At 36.8% G+C, this 19893-nt stretch overlaps 1 long non-coding RNA gene across 1 annotated transcript in view; it reads right to left on the bottom strand.

Annotated features, from left to right (window-relative positions):
- The window catches only part of LOC311443030, a 430044-nt gene that overhangs the window by 126193 nt on the left and 283958 nt on the right, over positions 1 to 19893 (bottom strand). The window lies entirely within an intron of this gene.

The following is a 19893-nucleotide window of genomic DNA, read 5'->3' as shown; positions in this document are numbered from 1 at the left end:
TAGTAAGGAGGCCAACCCCAGATGTTACTCATACACAAGAAGGGTATCCAGTTTTTCTTAGTTACTGGTTCGAAAGCCTATCGATGCCCCCCACCCCCACCCCCAGTTAATTAATTAATTAATTATTGGACTAGCTTATAGAATTAACCCTGCAGTATATGCTTGCATATAGCAGCCACCTGCATCTTAGTTTGACTAGGTTTGATGGGGGAAGGGAGGGGAGTTAGAAGTGACAGAGAAGGGCTGGGGGATGTTGTCACTGCTGACACTGATGATGATAGTTGGCAAAACCCTCTGAGTTGTCCCGTAGGATTGTCCGAAGGCTCCTCAGAAAAGGTAATATTCCTGATACCCCACCCAGAATCTTCTTCTTGTGTCCCTCTAGGGGTAACTGAGCTTTCTGCTTCCCTAAAATACTTGTATACCAATGCACGAAGCATGGGAAATAAACAGGATGAGCTTGAGATCTGTGTACTGTCACAGGGCCACGACCTCACTGCAATCATGGAGACATGGTGGGGCAGCTCAAATGACTGGAACGCTGTCATGGAGGGCTATGTCCTTTTTAAGAAAGACAGTCTGGGGAAGAGAGAGGAAGGAGTTGCCCTTTACATGAGGGAGCAATTAGAATGTACCCAGCTCCACCTGGGGGAGGGTGAAGAATGAGTGGAAAGCTTGTGGGTGAGAATTAAGGGGCGGGCTGGTATGGGTGACACTGTTGTGGGGGTGTACTACAAGTCACCAGATCAGGAGGAGGAAGTCGATGAGGTCTTCTACAAACAGTTGGAAGTAGCCTCATGACCCTGGCCGCTGCTGGTTCTTGTGGGGGACTTCAATTACCCAGACATCCGTTCAGAAAACAACTCAGCCAGGTACGTGCAGTCCAAATGGTTCCTTCAATGCATTGAAGATAATTTTCTGATGCAGGTGGTGGAGGAGCCGATGAGATGAGGATCACTTCTGGACCTTGTTAGGGATATGAAGGTTGGGGGCAGCTTGGGATACAGTGACCATGAGATGGTGGAGTTCAAGATGGAACTTGGTGGAAGAAGTAAGGCAAAAAGTAGGATTGCTACCCTGGATATTTGGAGATCCAACTTTGACCTCTTCCAAGACCTACTCAGGGGTATCTCATGGGCTAGATTGCTAGAAGGCAAGGGTGCTTGTGACAGCTGGGCAACATTTAAATAACACTTCTTCCAAGCTCAGGATTGGTGCATCCCAAAGAGTAGGAAATCGGGGAAGGGGGACAGGAAACCTGTGTGGATGAGCAAGGAGCTCATCAACAAGATCAAAAAGAAGAGGAAAGTCTATGAAATGTGGAAAAAGGGCCTGTCCTCTTGGGATGAGTATAGGAATGTTGTCAGGGCCTGCAGGGACGTGACAAGGAAGGCTAAAGCCCATCTGGAGGTGAAGCTTGCAAAAGAGATAAAGGATAATAAGATTATTATTTAAAAAAAAAAAAAAAAAGTATGTAAACAGTAAAAGAATGACTAGAGATAATGTGGGTACCCTGCTGAATGAGAGGGGTGTCCCGGTAATGGGGGTCACTGAGAAGGTGGAGAATGTCTTCTTTTCTTCAGTCTTTGCTTCAAAGACTACCCCCCGGGACTCCTGCATGCTGGAGGGAGGAGAAAGAGTTTACAAAGTGGAGATCTCCCCCCTGGTTGATGAGGGAGTGGTTCGGGAGACTCTGAGTGGACTCAACGTACACAAATCCATGGGTCCTGATAGTATGCATCCACATGTGCTGAGGGAGTTAGCAGAGGTGATCGCTGAACTGCTTTCTATCATCTTTGAAAGGTCCTGGAGAACAGGAGAGGTGTATGAAGACAGGAGGATAGTCAATGTCACTCCAGTCTTCAAGAAGGGCAAGAAGGAGGATCTGGGAAACTACAGGCCAGTCAGTCTCACCTCTGTCCCTGAAAAGGTGTTGGAACAGCTTGTTCTGGATGCCATCCCTAAGCAAATCGAAGAGAAGAAGGTTATGAGGAGTAGTCAGCATGGATTCACCAAGGGAAAATCATGTTTAACCAACCTCATAGCCTTCTGTGATGGCATCAGCAGCTAGGTAGATGAAGGGAGAGCAGTGGATGTCATCTACCTTGACTTTAGCAAGGCTTTTGATACTGTCTCCCATGACATCCTGCTAGCAAAGCTGAGAAAGTGGGATAGAGGAGTGGACAGTAAGGTGGGTTGAGAACTCGCTGACTGGCTGAGCTCAAAAGGTGGTGATTGGCGGCGCAGAGTCCAGCTGGAGACCTGTGACTAGAGGTGTTCCTCAGGGGTTGGTGCTAAGTCTGGTCTTGTTCAACATCTTCATCGATGACCTTGATGAGGGAATAGTGTCTGTCCTGCCTGCTCCAGTGCTGGACGTTCCAAGATGGACGATTTCAAGTCTATTGGACTCCCCTCCAAGTGAAAGCAAACTGTGGTCTGCACTCTTCTGCTAGAAGGACGGAGAAAAATGCATTAGCGATATCAGTTGTGGTGTATCACTTGGCTGCCTTCAATTCCAATTCATACTGGAGTTCTAGCATGTCCAGCACTGCAGCACTCAGTGGTGGCATAACTTCATTCAGGCCACAGTAGTCCACTGTTAATTTCCACTCACCATTAGTGTCCACCCTCAGCAAGTATGCCAATGACACAAAGCTGGGAGGAGTGGCTGACATGCCAAAAAGCTGTGCTGACATTCAGCAAGACCTGGACAGGCTGGAGAGATGGGCAGGAAGAAACCAAATGAGGTTTAACAAGAGCAAGCGTAGAGTCCTGCACCTGGGAAGGAACAACCACATGTATCAGTATAGGCTGGGGGATGACCTGCTGGAGAGGAGCTCTGAGGAGAAGGACCTGGGGGTCCTGGTGGACGACAGGTTGACCATGAGCCATCATTGTGCCCTTGTGGCCAAGAGGGCCAATGGTATCCTGGTGTGCATATAAATGAGTGTGAGCAGCAGGTCAAGGGAGGTGTTTTATTACTATTATGTCTGTACACTATATTTTTTTCAGGGTTGCCATAAAAATATATATTACTTTCTCTTTAATTCCTAATTCATCAAGGTATTCTCAGACACTTTAACAGAATAAATCTCACCCCACATATTCCATAGAAATAACTAAATAAATGAGAACATGAATAAATAAATGCATGAAGTCCATTCTCCCTCTCTCCATATCATATGGGGAAATTGAAATGTGAATATAATAATAAACTATAGTCATATCAGAAGTATGCAGGAAGGTCATTTTGCTCTACTACTTCCTCCATAATAGAACATGTATTTCACAGAATCATAGAATCATAGAATAACCTGAGTTGGAAGGGACCCATAAGGATCATCAAGTCCAACTCTTGGCACCACACAGGTCTATCCAAAAATTCAGACCATATGACTAAGTGCACTGCCCAAACTTTTCTTAATCTGTGACAGGCTTGGTGTTGTGACTCCCCTGGTGAGCCTGATCCTGTGTGCAACAACCCTCTCAGTGAAGAATCTCTTCCTGATTCCTTTTATCCTAAGTTTTTGTTTTCCTAGTTAGACTCAATGTAAAACTGTTACATGTAATCAGATTTTGTGTGTGTTTTTTTTTTTTTTTTTTTTCCTCTGTATCTTGCTCTTCATTGAGCTGACATGAGTTTCTATGAAAAAAAAAATAAAAATATTTATACATATATATACTGAAATTTTATCTATATTATATATGTGAACTTGGACATTAATTGCTCGAGAAATTTTGTTTTCTCCCCTTTGTGCAGCAGTGATATTGTACTATTCTATGCCATTATTCATTGAATTGGGGAAATTGGGGATCAGGATCCACTATACCACTCTTCTTTTTCCTCCGTAAAACCTAAAGCTCTTTTTTTTTTTTTTTTTTTTTTTTTTTTTTTTTTTTTCCCTCCTGGAAAAGTACATCTTGAATTATCTCAAACAAAATATCAATCTTCATCCTGATCTCCAGTTACACAAAGAACTACCATGGAATTAGTGAGCTCATGGGCTGTTGGATAAAGTGTGCCATGTCTGCCAGCTACATTTTGTGCAGAGATTAATTTAATAATATGATGGCATTTCTCTTCCTGTAGCATGGGGTCTTGCAAGAAAGACAGGTAAATATTAAAAGAAAAATATAACTACTGAGACTATCAACATTACCAACAGAGATTATCAAAATATAACTACTGAGATTATCAACATTACATTATGCTTCTGGCCTTGCACAGAAATACAGTATTAACTTTCAGTGAAATGTCATGGGAAAATCTGGCTACCACACATATCCAAGGCTAAATGACAACTGTGTAAGGGCTTTGTGTAGGTAGCTTCACTGCAATTCTTTAAATCCTTTCTTGCACCTCTATGAATAAATGTTATTAGACTAAGTAGAAGATAACTCTTTATATTCATGCAGAGCCAGAAATGTGTAGCAACTATTCTTGGTTTAGAAGGAGGGGAAAAAAAATAGCTAATTATGTTCTCTTAGGGTTTGTAAAGTTTTATAGGGTAGGTGTTTGTCAGGGAAATACAGTTTGGGAAAACAGAAGATCTTTCTCTAGTCTTCCTCATTTACCACATGATTCAGTAACAAGAACCATGTAAGGAGTTTTCTGATGAGACCGTAACAGTTAGGAGAAGCGTTGAGGCTGGTAAAGGTAAAACACTTGCAAAATGGTATAATCCATACGAAGGTTTTGGACACAGTTCTTGTAATGTTCAAGGCTCTGCCAATTTAAAACATCTCACAGTTTTCCCTCCTTTGCTGTTCTTATTAAAGGAAGTAAAGTTTTGTAAAATTTCCTATTTTGATAACTGTTAGATTTTCTTTCAAAAATGGACATGAAAGACATCTGAAAAACTGACAGAAAAGACACAGGGAAAGAGAAGAGAGTTTTCCACTGGTTCACTTGCAAGTTTATACCTTCCAAAGTAGTCGAGGAAGAAAAACTATCCTTCTTTTTATTCTTTTTTTTTTTTATTATTATTTATTATTTTATTCTATTATTCACAATAGCATATATAAATGTAGGTAAGTGAATACATAGATAGATGTGTAAACCTACCAAACTAATTTGAGCAAAACAATGTGAGTGTAGCAATGGCTAAAAATGAACATAAAATATTCTGAACAACTCTGCCTGATTTTAGCAATTCAGATAGCAACTGTTCTATTTATTCTGAAGGTGTTGCTTAGTGATACTCAAAGAGAGAAGAAATGTACTTTTCCCTACTCTCAAATGGTTTCAAAATGTTAACTATGTTTTTCTCACCTACATTTACTGCAGAATCCCAAACTCTTTGTAATTATGAGAAAACAAAATGTCACATGTATTATAATATTGCATGACTGATGGAATAATTTTGAAACCTTCTATTTATTTATTTATTTTCATGTGAAACTTGAAGCAAGGACAAGGAAAGCCAGAAAATAGTAGTGCTGTTGTCTGAGTGTCCATCAAAAAAAAAAAAAAAAAAAAAAAAAAAAAAAAGCTCATTGAGCTTTTATTTTCTCTTCAACACTATTTAAAAAAAGGCATTCTACATGTATGTCTTTTTAAAATAAATTTGCATTTTAGTTAGTATTTCTCTTTTGGAAAGAGAAGAAATAGTGCTGTTCCACAGCAGTCTCCTAACAACTCCAATTAATAATATTTCAACATAAATGAATTCAGAAGGCATATTCATGGGCAGCTCCCTTTGTGTCTCTGCCATATCATGAGCACAGCTGGGCTGTATTTAAAAGCAGAAATCTGGCATAAGCTCTTAGTGAAAGGAAGAGGCTTACTTACAGGTGTGAAAGAATGCTCAGAGAAGTAGAGGCTCATCAGTGGAATGAATATTTAGCCTTTCCATGTTAATGTGCCTGCTTCAAACAGCAAATTCCAGACACTTTAATTCTATAATTGGAAGCAGACAGCCATTTTAACTAAGAGTTCTTGATCTTCCCAAGGTAATCAAGGGTGCATAGAGATTTTGCACTTTGAAATTTAAGCAGGCAAGAAAATGTAATAACATTTATATCTGACCAAGTATTTTAACAGCACTCCAAGGACTGGTAGACAAAAAAAAAAAAAAAAAAAAAAAAAAAAGGTAAAATTCGTTCAAAAGTTTTCCTTATTGAGAATGCTTTTGATGTGCTGTTTCTGTGCATCTTAGAAACTATAGAAAGAATAGTTAATTGGGTTTCTTGAAATTCTAATTTAGAAATATATTATATTTATATTTATATTTATATTATTAATACATACATGTATATAATCTATATTTATACTTATATTTATATATTAAATTTATATTCATACTTATATTATATTGTATTGTGCTTAGGTTTATGAAGTTATGACTGAAAGATTCTAGAATAGATCATAAAAAGGTAACTGCAGATGTCCAACATGAGAAAAACAGGTTCATAAAGGTGGTCATTATACAAACATTTTGGCATAGAATATTAAAGACCTAGTTCTGTTTTTACTGAAATAACCATCATCACCAACTACATTAAGTAGGTTACATATCTCTAGATGTCTTTAGTTTTCATCCTTTTAAAGTTACATAGAAAGCTTTTATAGTAAAATTCTGTATACACATTCTGTACTTGCTTCCATAAGAGCTGCAGACTTTATTACATTAATTCACAGCTAAAATAAAGAACTAAGCTCCAATGTGTGAAGGGATCTTGTAACTGATACCTGTTCATCTGAACAGTTTTGTGAACTGGAGCAAAAGGAGCACGTGCCTATTCTTCCTGCCCTTCATATTGTCAACAATGACAAAGACAAGCTTTGTATGATACCAGTCCTATTTAGAGGGCTTCCCATACCTGCACTCAATACAAGAAATCCAGGTATCTCTGAGTAGAGTTGCAAAAGAGATTAAAGGAGCAAAGACTATTCATTGCCACAAGGGTAGTCTTTCTCAACCTTTAAAAGATGAAAATACTGGAAAATGAACATGTATGGGAATAGAGTACCAAATACACAGTTACATTAAAGAAGTAAAAAGCGACAACAAAAGTAGGCATTTTATATTCGGTAGTTACAGCAACAGAAGAGGAAAAGGCTACTGGGTTAGAATTTTTTGAAGACTGTAACTCGAATGATTTCGTATCTCTAAATGTAGATTTACAATATCGTTTGGAGAATTATACTTTTTGGCCTTTTGGACCACCTTTAGTTTTGTGTCAGGAAGTGTTTTTGAGAAAAAATAATTCGCTACTATTAAAAAAAAAAAAAAAAAAAAAAAAAAAGTTAATTACCCACAAAGGAAATTGGAAATTCAGGACTGTCATTTTCTTCCTTCAGCTGTATACCTCTTAAATAGATTAATGGAGATAACACGTGAAAAGACTTTGAATTTAAAAATTATTTGGAATTTCTGGAGCTGACTGAGAAATTAATATCTTGACCCCTTTTGTGGAGAAAGTTGTTAGAGCCATAGAGCCAGTCTCAGGAGTATGAGTCTTTCCAAACAAATGAAGATAAATGCAATGAAAACCAAGTTTATGTTTTTCCATATAATATTTAAAAGTAACACACATAATAAGAACAATTTGATGAATGTAAAACTGAATTCTCTTTCTCTTGTTCTGAGGTGTCAGATATTGTCAATGGTTACAAATTGTCAAAAGAAATTAACACTAAAACAGTAGGCATAAGCCAAGATGTTTATTTTCCATTTAAACCCAATAAAAGAAAGAACAATATAGGAAGCTTTCATTGCAACCTTACCTTGAAAATACTAATTTACATGAATGCTTTTGTCATTTTACTATCAAATCATTTTACAAAGTGACATAATGCATTTTTTCTAGCATCATCTGAAAATAGGTCTCCTCTTGTTTTTACTTCCCAGTCTTGCAGCTGATGTCTCCAGGGCCCTGCTTTCTTTGGTGCTGCTAACACAAAGGGTTAACTAGAATATAGTTTCTATTTTGTTCTCTTTGTTTAAAAGACCAACATAACTCTTGCATTTATGATTAAGATTCCCACTTCTGTTGCACCATTTGCACCTATTGGCCCCGTACTGAAATCCTAGTTATGCTTGAAACATTTTGATCTCATTATGGTAGTATTGTACATCAGCTCTGCAATGGGACATATGAACACACGCAGAAAATGGTAATCCCATTTCATTGTATCCAGCTGGTTTCATGGGTGATGTCAAAGGCCAAAGAAATGGTTTGAGTTTTTGTGATACAACTACCTGAAACGAGGTTGTGGGAAGCTGGGTGTGGGGAGTCTCTTCTCACAGATAAACATTGACAAGGCTAGAGGGAATGGCCGTAAATTGCACAATTTGTTTAGGTTACAAATTAGAAAAGATTTTTTCTCAGAAAGAATTGTTAGACATGGGAAAGGGTTGCCCAGTGAGGTGGTGGCATCAATATTCCTGGGGGTGTTCAAGGAAATGTTGGACCTGGTGCTCAGGGATATGGTTTAGTGGGTGACATTGTAGGGTGATGGTTGCACCAGATGATCTTGAAGGTGTTTTCCAACCTTAATGATTCTATGACCATATACCCGACCCTTTAAAATGTCTTGCTTTTTAATTGAGATACGTTGTTCTAGAGAAATGAACAATTAATATCATTTATTACTCTGTAATATTATTACTAAAGAAACACTTTGCTAAATATAAATGTATCTCAAGACTGGTCTGTCTTGGCTCTTGAAACAGTTGCGTATTTAAGCCATATTTTGTTTTACTTAGAATAAGCTTAGCATTCAATTTTATTAAATAACATGCTTTTCAGTTTTGCAAGTGAGGCTATTTCAAATTTGAGTCAAATGTCTGTAATGGTTAAAATAAATAGCCCCTTCAGTTGATAGAAAATTAACAAGACTTTATCAAACTTCATGCATGACACAATTCCAGTGCTATATCTTTGAACTGTGTCAATGTGACCGAGGTAATTGAAATAAAGCCATTAAGTAAAATGTTTAAATATGACTGTTACTAATAATAATAACAATCCAGTTACTATGAACTTGTTTTAAAATAACTTTACTACTATAAACCATTTGTACCGTGTATTCATTAATACTACTCCACCTTGCAGCTGTGTATTACATGAAAAGTTTTCTGAGATCTTGAATCTTTCTAACTTGCAGTATTACATTCATTGTCTAAGCTATGAAAATGATAGAAACTTTCCTGGTTTTATTTAGAAATGTATATATTTTTTAAAAGATGAGAATGTTTTCATTTCCTGCAGTTTACTTGAGCCTTTTGCAAACTGCATGGTTTTCTTTTTCATTCTCTGCACAATAATAACTGTAGACTCTGACCTCTTAGGTCAGAGGTTGGACTCGATGACCTTGAGGTCTCTTCCAACCTAGAAATTCTGTGAAATTCTGTGACTATGGAAATGACTGCTGACAAGTGAAGACAGATCTGCACATATACATCTACATGTGTGTAAATATTTGCAAAGAATTTGAAAATGCCATATGCCTCTAACAGCTGTTAACACATGTACATTTATGTTCCCGTTGTATATTCAACTAACATGCAAAACAATTAAAACTCCATGACTGCATCTGAAGGGAAGAAGCTGGCAGATATTCTGTAAATATTTAAGGAATCAATAAAACCAAATGGCTTAAATTTAATGTATCATGGAAATTGTCACCAATGGCTGTCCTGTAAGGAAAATTTATTGAAAATGGATCAGATTTTTTCATGGTTTAGGAGTTAGTGCTGCACAGTTTTAAAACACCAGTACTGCATCAGCTAGTTTATAGTTAATTATAGGCAGTTAATTGATAAAAATACCCTGAATTAACTGCAAGGTTACAGACTTAATTTCTTACGTCAGACTACTAAGTCTTTTTTGTTGCTGCTATATTGCCAAAGCCTCAGAATTCTTCTAGAAAAAAGAACTTCCCTCCAGGCTTCAGACAGAAGAGAACAGCAATGCCTCAGTCACTTTTCTCATCTGCTTGGATCTTTGCCTGGCTGAACTTCCCTGGCTGAATCAATATCCTTTAAACAGCAGAATTGTTTCTCTGATTTCAATGCCATTGTTTCTTGCTAACATACAAGAAAATAAGGAATACAACATGATCCTTATTTCTATTTCTTTCTTCTCTCTCTCTTTTGCCTTTTTTTTTTTTTTTTAATATACAAAACATTTCTGTTTAGTTGATGAAATATCCACTGTGTGTGTTGCTCTCTACATAGTTTGACAGCATAAGCATATAAAACATCTTGTAGAGGAAGCTTCTGTCACTTGGCATTATGAATGCTGTTTTCTTCGTCTATGCATATGTGGGATTTCTGTAGTTTAGCAATAACTGTTGCCACCTACTTACTGATACAGATGTATGCTGGAACAGTGCTCTCTATTAACCATGACATGGGTAATTCTTTTCCTGAATACATGTGAAGTCTCCAAGATAGATTTCTCAGTACATATCCCATAGGATTACACATTATCACTCCTGTTCGATACTTACAGTGTTACTAAGGGATGCATATTCAGTATGTTAATGCAAGGATGCTGATTAATAATTATTATTTTTTAATTATACACATTTTTATTTTTTCTTTTATGTTGTGATACCAAATTTAGCTTCTTGGGATGCTGCCGTTGGTGGCCAGAGTAGCAAAATCCAAGCATATGCCAAACCATCTGCAGGGGCAGAAGGAGTCACCTTTCACTGATTTTGAAATGGCAGTGGCAGATCCCAATGCTAAGCCAGACCACATAGAGTCAAGAAAAAAAAATATTAGTTGTTTCAAACAGATGAAATAGCTTATGATGAAAGCCCTTCCTTCTTTGATGTTAAATGCAGCGGAGGAAATGATAAATCGTAAGTTATATATTTCAAGTTTTGAGACCCTGAATTTCTCAGAGGAAGTAAAAGACAGATCATGAGGACAAGTGGACAAAATAAAACAATTAAAATGAAACAAATATAATTTTATATTCTGAATCTTGTTTGTCTAAGAAGAAGATTATAATGAATTCACTGATTTCTGATAACCTTTGAAAAAAGAAAATTAATATTGGGTAAGGGATCTGTCATCACCAGTTAGGCAAGACAGAACCCATATCAACTGTAAAAAAAAAAAAATGGAATGAAGGATATTTTGCTTGTTTAAAATCCTTTCAATTTAGCAGCATTTTTTGCTCTTGTAAATGTAAATAAATTGATTCAAAATATCCAAAATTTGAAATGAATTGAATGTTGAATGCAAATCCCATTTTTTTGTGATACAGTCAGGGATTATTAAAGTAAAGAGAACTTTTTTTTTTTTTTTTTTTTTTTTTTTTTAAATCTCCCTGTTTGATTTCAGAGATTACATCTCTGCTTTTTCACACTCTACTACAGTGATGGTACATTTCCCATTTGAAGTGATCAGGAGGATGAGGGAGGATATTGCCCTCTCTACTTGCCTCCCTTGGGAAGCCCTGCTTGGAGTACTGCATCCAGGTCAGGAGCCCCCAGCACAATAAGGATGCCTTAAATGGCCATGTGATAAAACTGAGGAGTCACAATAAATTTGTTGTTGCTACTTGATTGCAATAAAAAAAAAAAAAAAAAAAAAAAAAAGTATTTGGAAACTATGGAGCAAGACTATTTTGTTGGTTAGTTTTGTTTGTTTGTTTGTTTTGTGGTATAATTATGGTAATAAGACGGGGCCTTTTGTTATTATTTCCCTTATATCTAATTTCATTCACTAAGATGACACTGGAATGGTACTTCGTAGAATCATAGAATGGCTTGGGCTGGAAGGAACCTCAAAGATCATCTAGTTCCACCACCCCTGACATAGGCAGGGACACCGCCCACTAGATCAGGTTGCTCAGGACCGCATCTAACCTGGTCTTAAACACCTCCAAGGATGGGGCATCCACAGGTTCTCTGGGCAACCTGTTCCAGTGCCTCACCACCCTCTGAGGAAAGAATTTCCTCCTAACCTCTAATCTAAATTTCCCCTCTTTTAGTTTAAAACCATTCCTCCTGGTCCTGTCATTGTCCGATTGGCCAGAGTTGCTCCCCATCTTTTTAATATGTCTCTTTCAAGTACTGAAAGGCTGCAATGAGCTCCCCCTGGAACCTTCTCTTCTGTAGGCTGAACAGCCCCAACTTTCTCAGCCTTTCTACATAGGATAGGTGCTCCAGCCCCTTGATCATCTTTGTGGCCCTCCTCTTAACCTGATCTAACAGATCAGCATCCTTCTAGTGCTGGGGGCTCCTGACCTGGATGCAGTACTCCAAGTGGGGCTTCTCAAGGAGTGCAAGTAGAAGGGAAAAATCACCTCCCTCCATCTGCTGGCCACTCTTCTTTTGATGCAGCCTAGGATGCAGTTGGCCTTCTGGGCCGCAAGCAAGTTGGCTCATGTAAAGCTGTTTGTCCGCCCAAACCCCAAGTCCTTCTCTTCAGGGCTACTCTCTATAAGTTCTTCATCCAGTCTGTCCTCATGTCTGGGATTGCCCCGACCCAGATGTAGCATCTTACACTTAGACCTGTTAAACCTCATTAGGTTCACACGGGCCCACTCTACAAGCTTGTCTAGGTCCCTTTGGTTAGTATACCTTCATTCTGTTGTGTCAACTGCACCACTCAGCTTGGTGTTATCTGCAAACTTGTTGAGGGTGCACTTTATCCCACTGTCTATGTCATTTGTAAAGATATTAAACAGTATCGGTCCCAAGACAGACCCCCATTCGTCACCAGCCTCCTTCTGGACATAGATCCATTGACAACCACTTTCTGAGTGTGGCCTTCAAGCTAATTCCTCATCCACTCACCCATCAAATCCATGTCTCTCTAATTTGGAGATCAGATTGTCATGTGGGACTGTGCCAAAGGCCTTACAGAAGTCCAGGTAGATGACATAGATTGGTCTTCCCTTGTCATCTGATGCAGTCACTCCATCATAGAAGACCACCAGATTGGTCAGGCATGATTTACCCTTGGTGAAACCATGCTGGATGTCTCAGATCACCTCCTTGTCTTGCATGTGACTTTACATTGCTTCCAGGAGGATCTGTTCCATGATCTTCCCAGGCACAGAGGTAAGGCTTATCAGTCTATAGTTCCCTGGGTCCTCCTTTCTACCCTTTTTAAAAATGGGAGTAATGCTTCCCTTTTTCCAGTCACCAGGGACTTCACCTGATTGCCAGAAATTTTCAAATATGACGGATAGAGGCTTGGTAACTCCGTTAGCCAGTTCCTTCAGGACCCTAAGATGCATGTCATCAGGCATGTTCAGTTTCATCAGATGGTATCAAGCCTGCTCTTCACTTACAGTGGGAGGGATTTTGTTTCTCCAGGCCTTCATCTACATGTTCAGGGAAACACTGAGTGTGGGAAGCCTGTTGTCAGTGAAGACTGAGGCAAAGAAGTTGTTAGCACCTCAGTCTTCTCCATGTCTGTTGTTACCAGTTCTCCCTTTTCATTTATCAGAGGGCATACACTCTCCTTGGCCTTTCTTTTCTGGCTAATGTACCTATAGAATCCCTTTTGTTATTCTTTAAGTCCAAGTTTTGCCAAACTTTGTTCCATCCGTGCCTTTGTTTTCCTGATGGCACCCTTGTACTCTTCCCAGGCCACGTGTCCCAGCTTCCACTGCCTATGAAGTTCCTTCCTGTTCAGTTTGACCAACAGGTCCCTGACCATCCTGGCTTTCTGCCCTTCCTGCCCACTTGTTTTATACAGGTGGATGGAGAGTTTTTGTGCTCTAATGAGAGTACCCTTGCAAGAGTTTCTAGTTCTGTTCAACTCTCTTTTCCCCTAGTACAGTGTTCCAGGGGATCTCATTCACTAGGTCTTCAAATAGCTGGAATTTTGCTCTGCAGAAATTCAGGGCCCAGACTTTGCTCTTCATCAGGTCTATATTTCTCAAGATCACAAACTCAAAGAGGGTGTGTTCACAGCAGCTCAGACTGCTTTCAGCAGTGTGTTCACAGCAGCCCAGACTGCTTTACCGTCTTTAATGAGTTCATCCACACTGGTGAACACCAGGTCCAGTAACACTTCTCCTCTGGTTGGTTTGTCTTGTATCTGGACCAGGAAGTTATCCTCAACACACCTCAGTAATCTTATGGATTGTTTAAAGCCTGCTGTGTAGCTTTTCCTGCAGATATCTGGGTGGCTGAAGTCCCCCATCAGGATAAGAGCACATGAGTATGACACTTGTAATTAAAGCAAGAAAGCCTCTTCCACAGTCTCCCCTTGATCAGGTGGCTAGTAATATACCCTGACCACAAGGAATCACTTTTCCAGAAGAATCCATTACTTTTGCAAAAGAGCCCTTTGAAATCATTAATGTTTGATCTTTGAAATCTTTTTTTTTTTTTTTTTTTTTTTTTTTTTCCCCATAATACTTGTATAGAGCTTCTACCTAATGCCATTTTTTCCCTAAATCAAAATGGAAACTATTGTTAAAACCCTTGGTAGAGTCAGAGTTATGCCACTAACTGAAGACTTTAATGAGAAGAAAAAAACAAAAACAAAAACAAAAACAAAACCAGAAACAAAAACAAAACCAACATGATTATTATTTTCAAAATTTGACCTGCCATATTTTGGAAACCTGTAGGCATTCTTTCACTATTTACACTAATTTTAGAAGTCATTTGGACCTGGCTAATGTTCATCAGAGTTAAGGCCCTGGTGTAGCATCTAGTTTTCTGACATCTAAATCACATATGTAAATTAATCATGCTAGATTTTTTTCAAAGAAAATGTTATATAACTCAACCCATTAAAATAAATAAATAAATAAATAAATAAATAAATAAAACCAATCAAAACAAAAGGAACCCAGCTTATTCCATGGACACAGATATTTTTGTACATAGAGCTTACAATATAGTGCATTATATTCATGATAACAACAAGAACTAATCAAAGATATTTTTATGCTTCTGTTTATATTTACCTGCTGGTTTCAAATATATATGATCATGCATTGGGGCTGCAAGGTTGAAAGAAACAAGATAATACAGGTAAAACATGGGGCGGTTAGAAGCATCCATAAGAAATAATGAAATGTGGCTCAGAATAGAAAATGAAAGAAAATACATCTTAGACAAAATATTCTGAAATGGAATTCAAAGGGAACCTTGGAAAGCTGCAATGTTGAGAGATCTACAGATGATGGATAGTAGACAGTAAATTAGATATTGAGCTTGCTATGTAATAGGAAGGCAAAAAACCACCACCTAAGCTTATGCTGAACATACAGAAAAGTGGTGTCATAATCTATATAAGCATGATTGTAACTACTACAAAAATAGTAGATGCATTTCTGAGTTTTGGTTACTGAAATATCACAAGAGTTGGAAAAAAAGGATGAAAAAGATCACATATATAAGTTGCTGAAAAACTGGTGGGATTCTTTTTACATGCTAACGGAAAAACAGCTAAACAGAACAAACTTCTAAAAATGCTTTATTGATGTAACTACCAATTGATGAAATATTTTAGGATTGTCATGAAAATTTACTCAAAATGAAATAAAGATCATAGAAAAATAAAATAGTTGTGAAGGGACAGTTAGTAAGGAAATGGTCAAGCACTAAGAGTACGAAGTGAATGCTAATACTGGGCAGGGTGGGGGGAAGGCTTACAAGTTCCTATTCATATATAGATGCAGAATGCATCTGCATTATCTCTTCCATTAGTTCCTCAAAGATAAATGTCTGTGTGTAAACTATATAGTCAAAACTTACTTTGGAGAAATATGTAGACATCTCCAGAGGATGATTCTTCTCGTGCTTAATTAGATATTGGAACAAGTTGCCCAGGGAAGTGGTGGAGTCACCATCCCTGGAGGTGTTAAAGAAAAGGTTAGACATGGTACTTAGCGAGTGGTTTAGTGGGCAATATCAGTAGTATGTGAATGGTTGGACAAGATGATCTTAGAGGTCTTTTCCAACCTTAATAATTTTATAATTCTATGCTTTTATCCTCATGATAGACCAGGTTAATCACTTTCAGGATGCTACTATGTTGGAGGTGCCTACAATGAGCTCAGTTAAACACCCCATTTAGAAACTATTTAAAAATAAGTGAGATGAATCCCATGCAAGGGATCAAAATTAGGTTTGTACAAATATTTAATGTAAATGTACTAATTTAAACCTTATTAAAATTTATTTGGGAAACATCAATAAAATATGCTTGCAGTTTTGTTAAATTTTAGTTTAATTCAAACTTTTTTCTTTCATCCTGTTTCTTCTCTGTCATCATTTGCCTTTTGTACCCACTTAGTACTTAGAAACAAGGATCTCCTGGGTCAGTAGAATATTTAAAGCATTATATGCTAGTCTCATTAGTGTGCAAAAATACAGAATAATATATCATTATGAATTTATTATAGATAGTGTAAGGAAAAAAAAAATCATAATTTTTAGCACAGGCTGAACTTTGGTTTTAATAGCACATTTAGGAAAATATTGCTTCCTCTAATGGGTCTGATACTGTGTATTGAGATATTTTATATTACAACAAATTTAGGTTTATCAATATTTTTAAGACCAAAATCACTCACTGATCAGAACTGTTGGTTAAATTTCTGCTATGCATATAGGAAAGATAAAAAAAAATAAAAAGTTTGCAAATAATTTGATTTTCAATATGCTATTTGGGGTAACCTATCTCAAATGCCTGAATGCTTTAAATCTTATTGCTATCTTGTAAGAATGTAAAGTAGCGTAGCAAGAAGAACATCACATTCAATCCAAGTAAACCTATCAGGAGTCACAAAAGGGCCAATCTAAAGACTTTCTGCTACTAAATGAAATCAGTACTGTCCTATTTTGATTAATCTTTTTTGCATTTATGAAATGTATTCATCTGAATAATGCTCACATCTAAGCTAGACACTATATATTTATAAATATAAATATATATGTATATAAATAGATATATAATATAATATATATTTATAATATATATAAAATATATATTTATATTTATAATATATATAAATATATAAAAATATATATTTATATGTATATATAAAAATATATATGATTATATATTTATAGTCATTGGAGAGAAACATGTTCTCAAGATACAGTTCCATTAAATCCCACACCTGAAATGAGGGCTTGTGATTCAAGATAAGGACAATATATCAGGATAGGATAAGTTGTGTCTACTGGTGATAAGGGAAGCTTCTTTTGCAAGATCTACGGAAATGTATGAAGCTCTAGGTTATCACAAAGTGTCGGTTGTGGTGCATCTGGGCCTAACTGTGAGCACACTCACAATATTTAGCTGTTAAGTCCCTGTTTGGGCCAGAAAATCCCTATCTAGTTATCTGCATACATGAGATAATGGATCAATATGAAACAGTGGAGGGTCTGAGGCAATAATTGACTGAGTTCCTGACTGTTTGCACAATTAAATATTAGACTAATTTTTACAGGAGCTTTTCAGACTTTTGTGGCTATGTCCCTTGGCATCTTTGGCTGTACATGGATTAATCTATTTGCTTAACTGTTTCAATTAACATCTTATGTGGTGAATCTGTCCATTGCAGAGATTGGTATTTCTTACAGAGGCATGTAGAATTGACTTCCATATAAATATAAAACTCTTGTAAATAGTAAAAACTGTCCCTGAAGATGCAAATATGATCATGTTGGACAGTCTTTTGTAAGTAGTTAGGACAGGCCAAAAATAAATAAATAAATAAATAAATTATATGTGATTTGAAATAATTTATAGCAATGAATCATGAAACTGCTTGACTGGTCACAGAACCATGGACCCAGTATCATCAGAACAGTGGTTTTGGGAGTCTTACCCGAACAGATGGAGATGCTGTTGTAAAGACCCTCGTCTGACATTCAGGTAGTGATCACCTAGCTCAAGAGATCTGACTTCCTACTCAAACATTATCCTTTATCAAGACTGCAAGTTTTAAGCATTAGATGAATTCTGTGGCCACAGAAGATGCAACGGTCAGAGCCTATCAAGATATTTAATTCAGTTCAAGATTCATGGAAGCAAAAAAACATCCATTACACTGCCTAGAACAAAAGAAACTCTGGCTGACCAGAAATTCTCTGAAGGACGTCTTTTCAAATACACAGTCTTGGATGTGACTCTTTGACACATATCAATCCAGAAAGCCTAACTATTATTGTAAAAATGACTTCAATACTGCTTTCCCTTGAGGGAAGGTAACTAGTATGTTTATGAGAGCTGAACTCCAAGTAACTGAGATTAGCCAACCTATAATCTTGTTCAAACCCTGTGTGTGCATTAGAAGATCACTAGTAGAATCAAAGGGCTGAACACAGTTTATTCAGAGCACTATATCATAAGGACCTTTACCTTAGTGACTACAAATCTAGATTTCTCACTCTTTCTTACAGCTAAATCAAGTGATTAAAATTTTAGAAGAATCCAAGTAAACATGCACATTTCAGAGCACACAGAATGGTTGACCTTTAAAAAGAAAGGAGTTCTCAATCATAACAAAAGGAGAGCTGGTGCCCTATATTATTCTGAATGATCATTAACAGTTCAAAAGGAACTTGCATATATCTCAAGAATAGAGCAGTACAATAAAGATAAATTGTTACTAAGAGTTTTTGTCTTATATGTCTCAGTAACCTTTGGAAAATGACCTTCCATATTAAGATTTGACTCACAATGTCTCTTTTATTTTAAAGGAAAGCAACTACTTCAGATAATGACTTTTTTTTTTTTTTTTTTTTTTTTTTTTTGTAATATGATCTGTTCATGTCTTTATGGAGCATTGCAAATGGCATAAGGATTTGCTTGAAATTGTCATCAATATTTTGCTTCTCCCAGCAGCAGATGGTTTCATGTGGAGATCATACCAGAGAAATTCAACAGAATGAAGCAATGAAAGTAAGTTTATCCATAAGAAATAATTATTAATAATAATAATAATAAAATGTTAATCTTAAAGGCATACTGATGATGTAAAATCTATATGCAAATATGCAAACTGTTCTGATTATTTGCTAAAGTGAATAAAAAGGCTTCAGACATTAAATAGACATCATGCTGAGGCAAAAGCTTATATTCATGTTTAGAAAATAAAATAATAAAAAAAAATAAAAACACTAGTAATATATGAAACAACATATCCAATGAGTGATGTTAATTTTTTGTTTACATTTAAATTTTCTGTTCATGCCTAGATCAGCTGTCATATATATATATAAGGGACTTTTTAGTACTTCCCTTCATCTTCTCACATTTCTAACTAAATAATTATTATTATTAATAATAATAATAATAAAAAAGAACAAGGTACATATGATAAACAAAAGGTAGGTAGATTATATCATGTTCTAAGTAGGTTGTCTTTTGAATTGTTAGGAAAAACATAGCATGTGAGAGAAAAATAATCATTCTTCTCAGATGAAGGCTGTTTAAAACTGGATATCCCATAGCTTTAGGTGGTCTCCTAATAGCCATACTACAGATTATGACTCTACATAGCTTGAGGGTACTACATGTCTTTATTGCTACACTTGTTCTACTGTGCTGTACAGAATTAAGATTTTTTGTTTGTATGTTTTCTGATCATTTTTTTATAACTGGGTGACATTCAGTCAGAAACGGTGAATCCTAGAACTCAAATACTACTTCCAATGTTTTTTTAAATGCAGTTTGTGATTAATCCCTAACAGAAAAAAAAAAGTCCTTCAAGTTACATGACGGAGGTTGGTCTTCACTGCTTCAGGTATTAGATATCAGTACATCTGATAGCCACTTTTCATTCTTGTGATCTTCCTTCCTTCCTTCCTCCCTTCCTCCCTCCCTCCCTCCCTTCCTCCCTCCCTTCCTCCCATAAGTAGCTGCTGAATGGTTTTCACCACCGTACTGGTGTAATTGCATTGATATGTCTTACATGAAAAACATCTTTTAGAAGATTTGATAT

This window comes from Aythya ferina (genome assembly GCF_964211825.1).
Source record: "Aythya ferina genome assembly, chromosome: 1".
NCBI lineage: Eukaryota > Metazoa > Chordata > Aves > Anseriformes > Anatidae > Aythya > Aythya ferina.
Note: the sequence above shows the minus strand (reverse complement) of the source record. Positions and strands in the feature narration are given on the sequence as shown.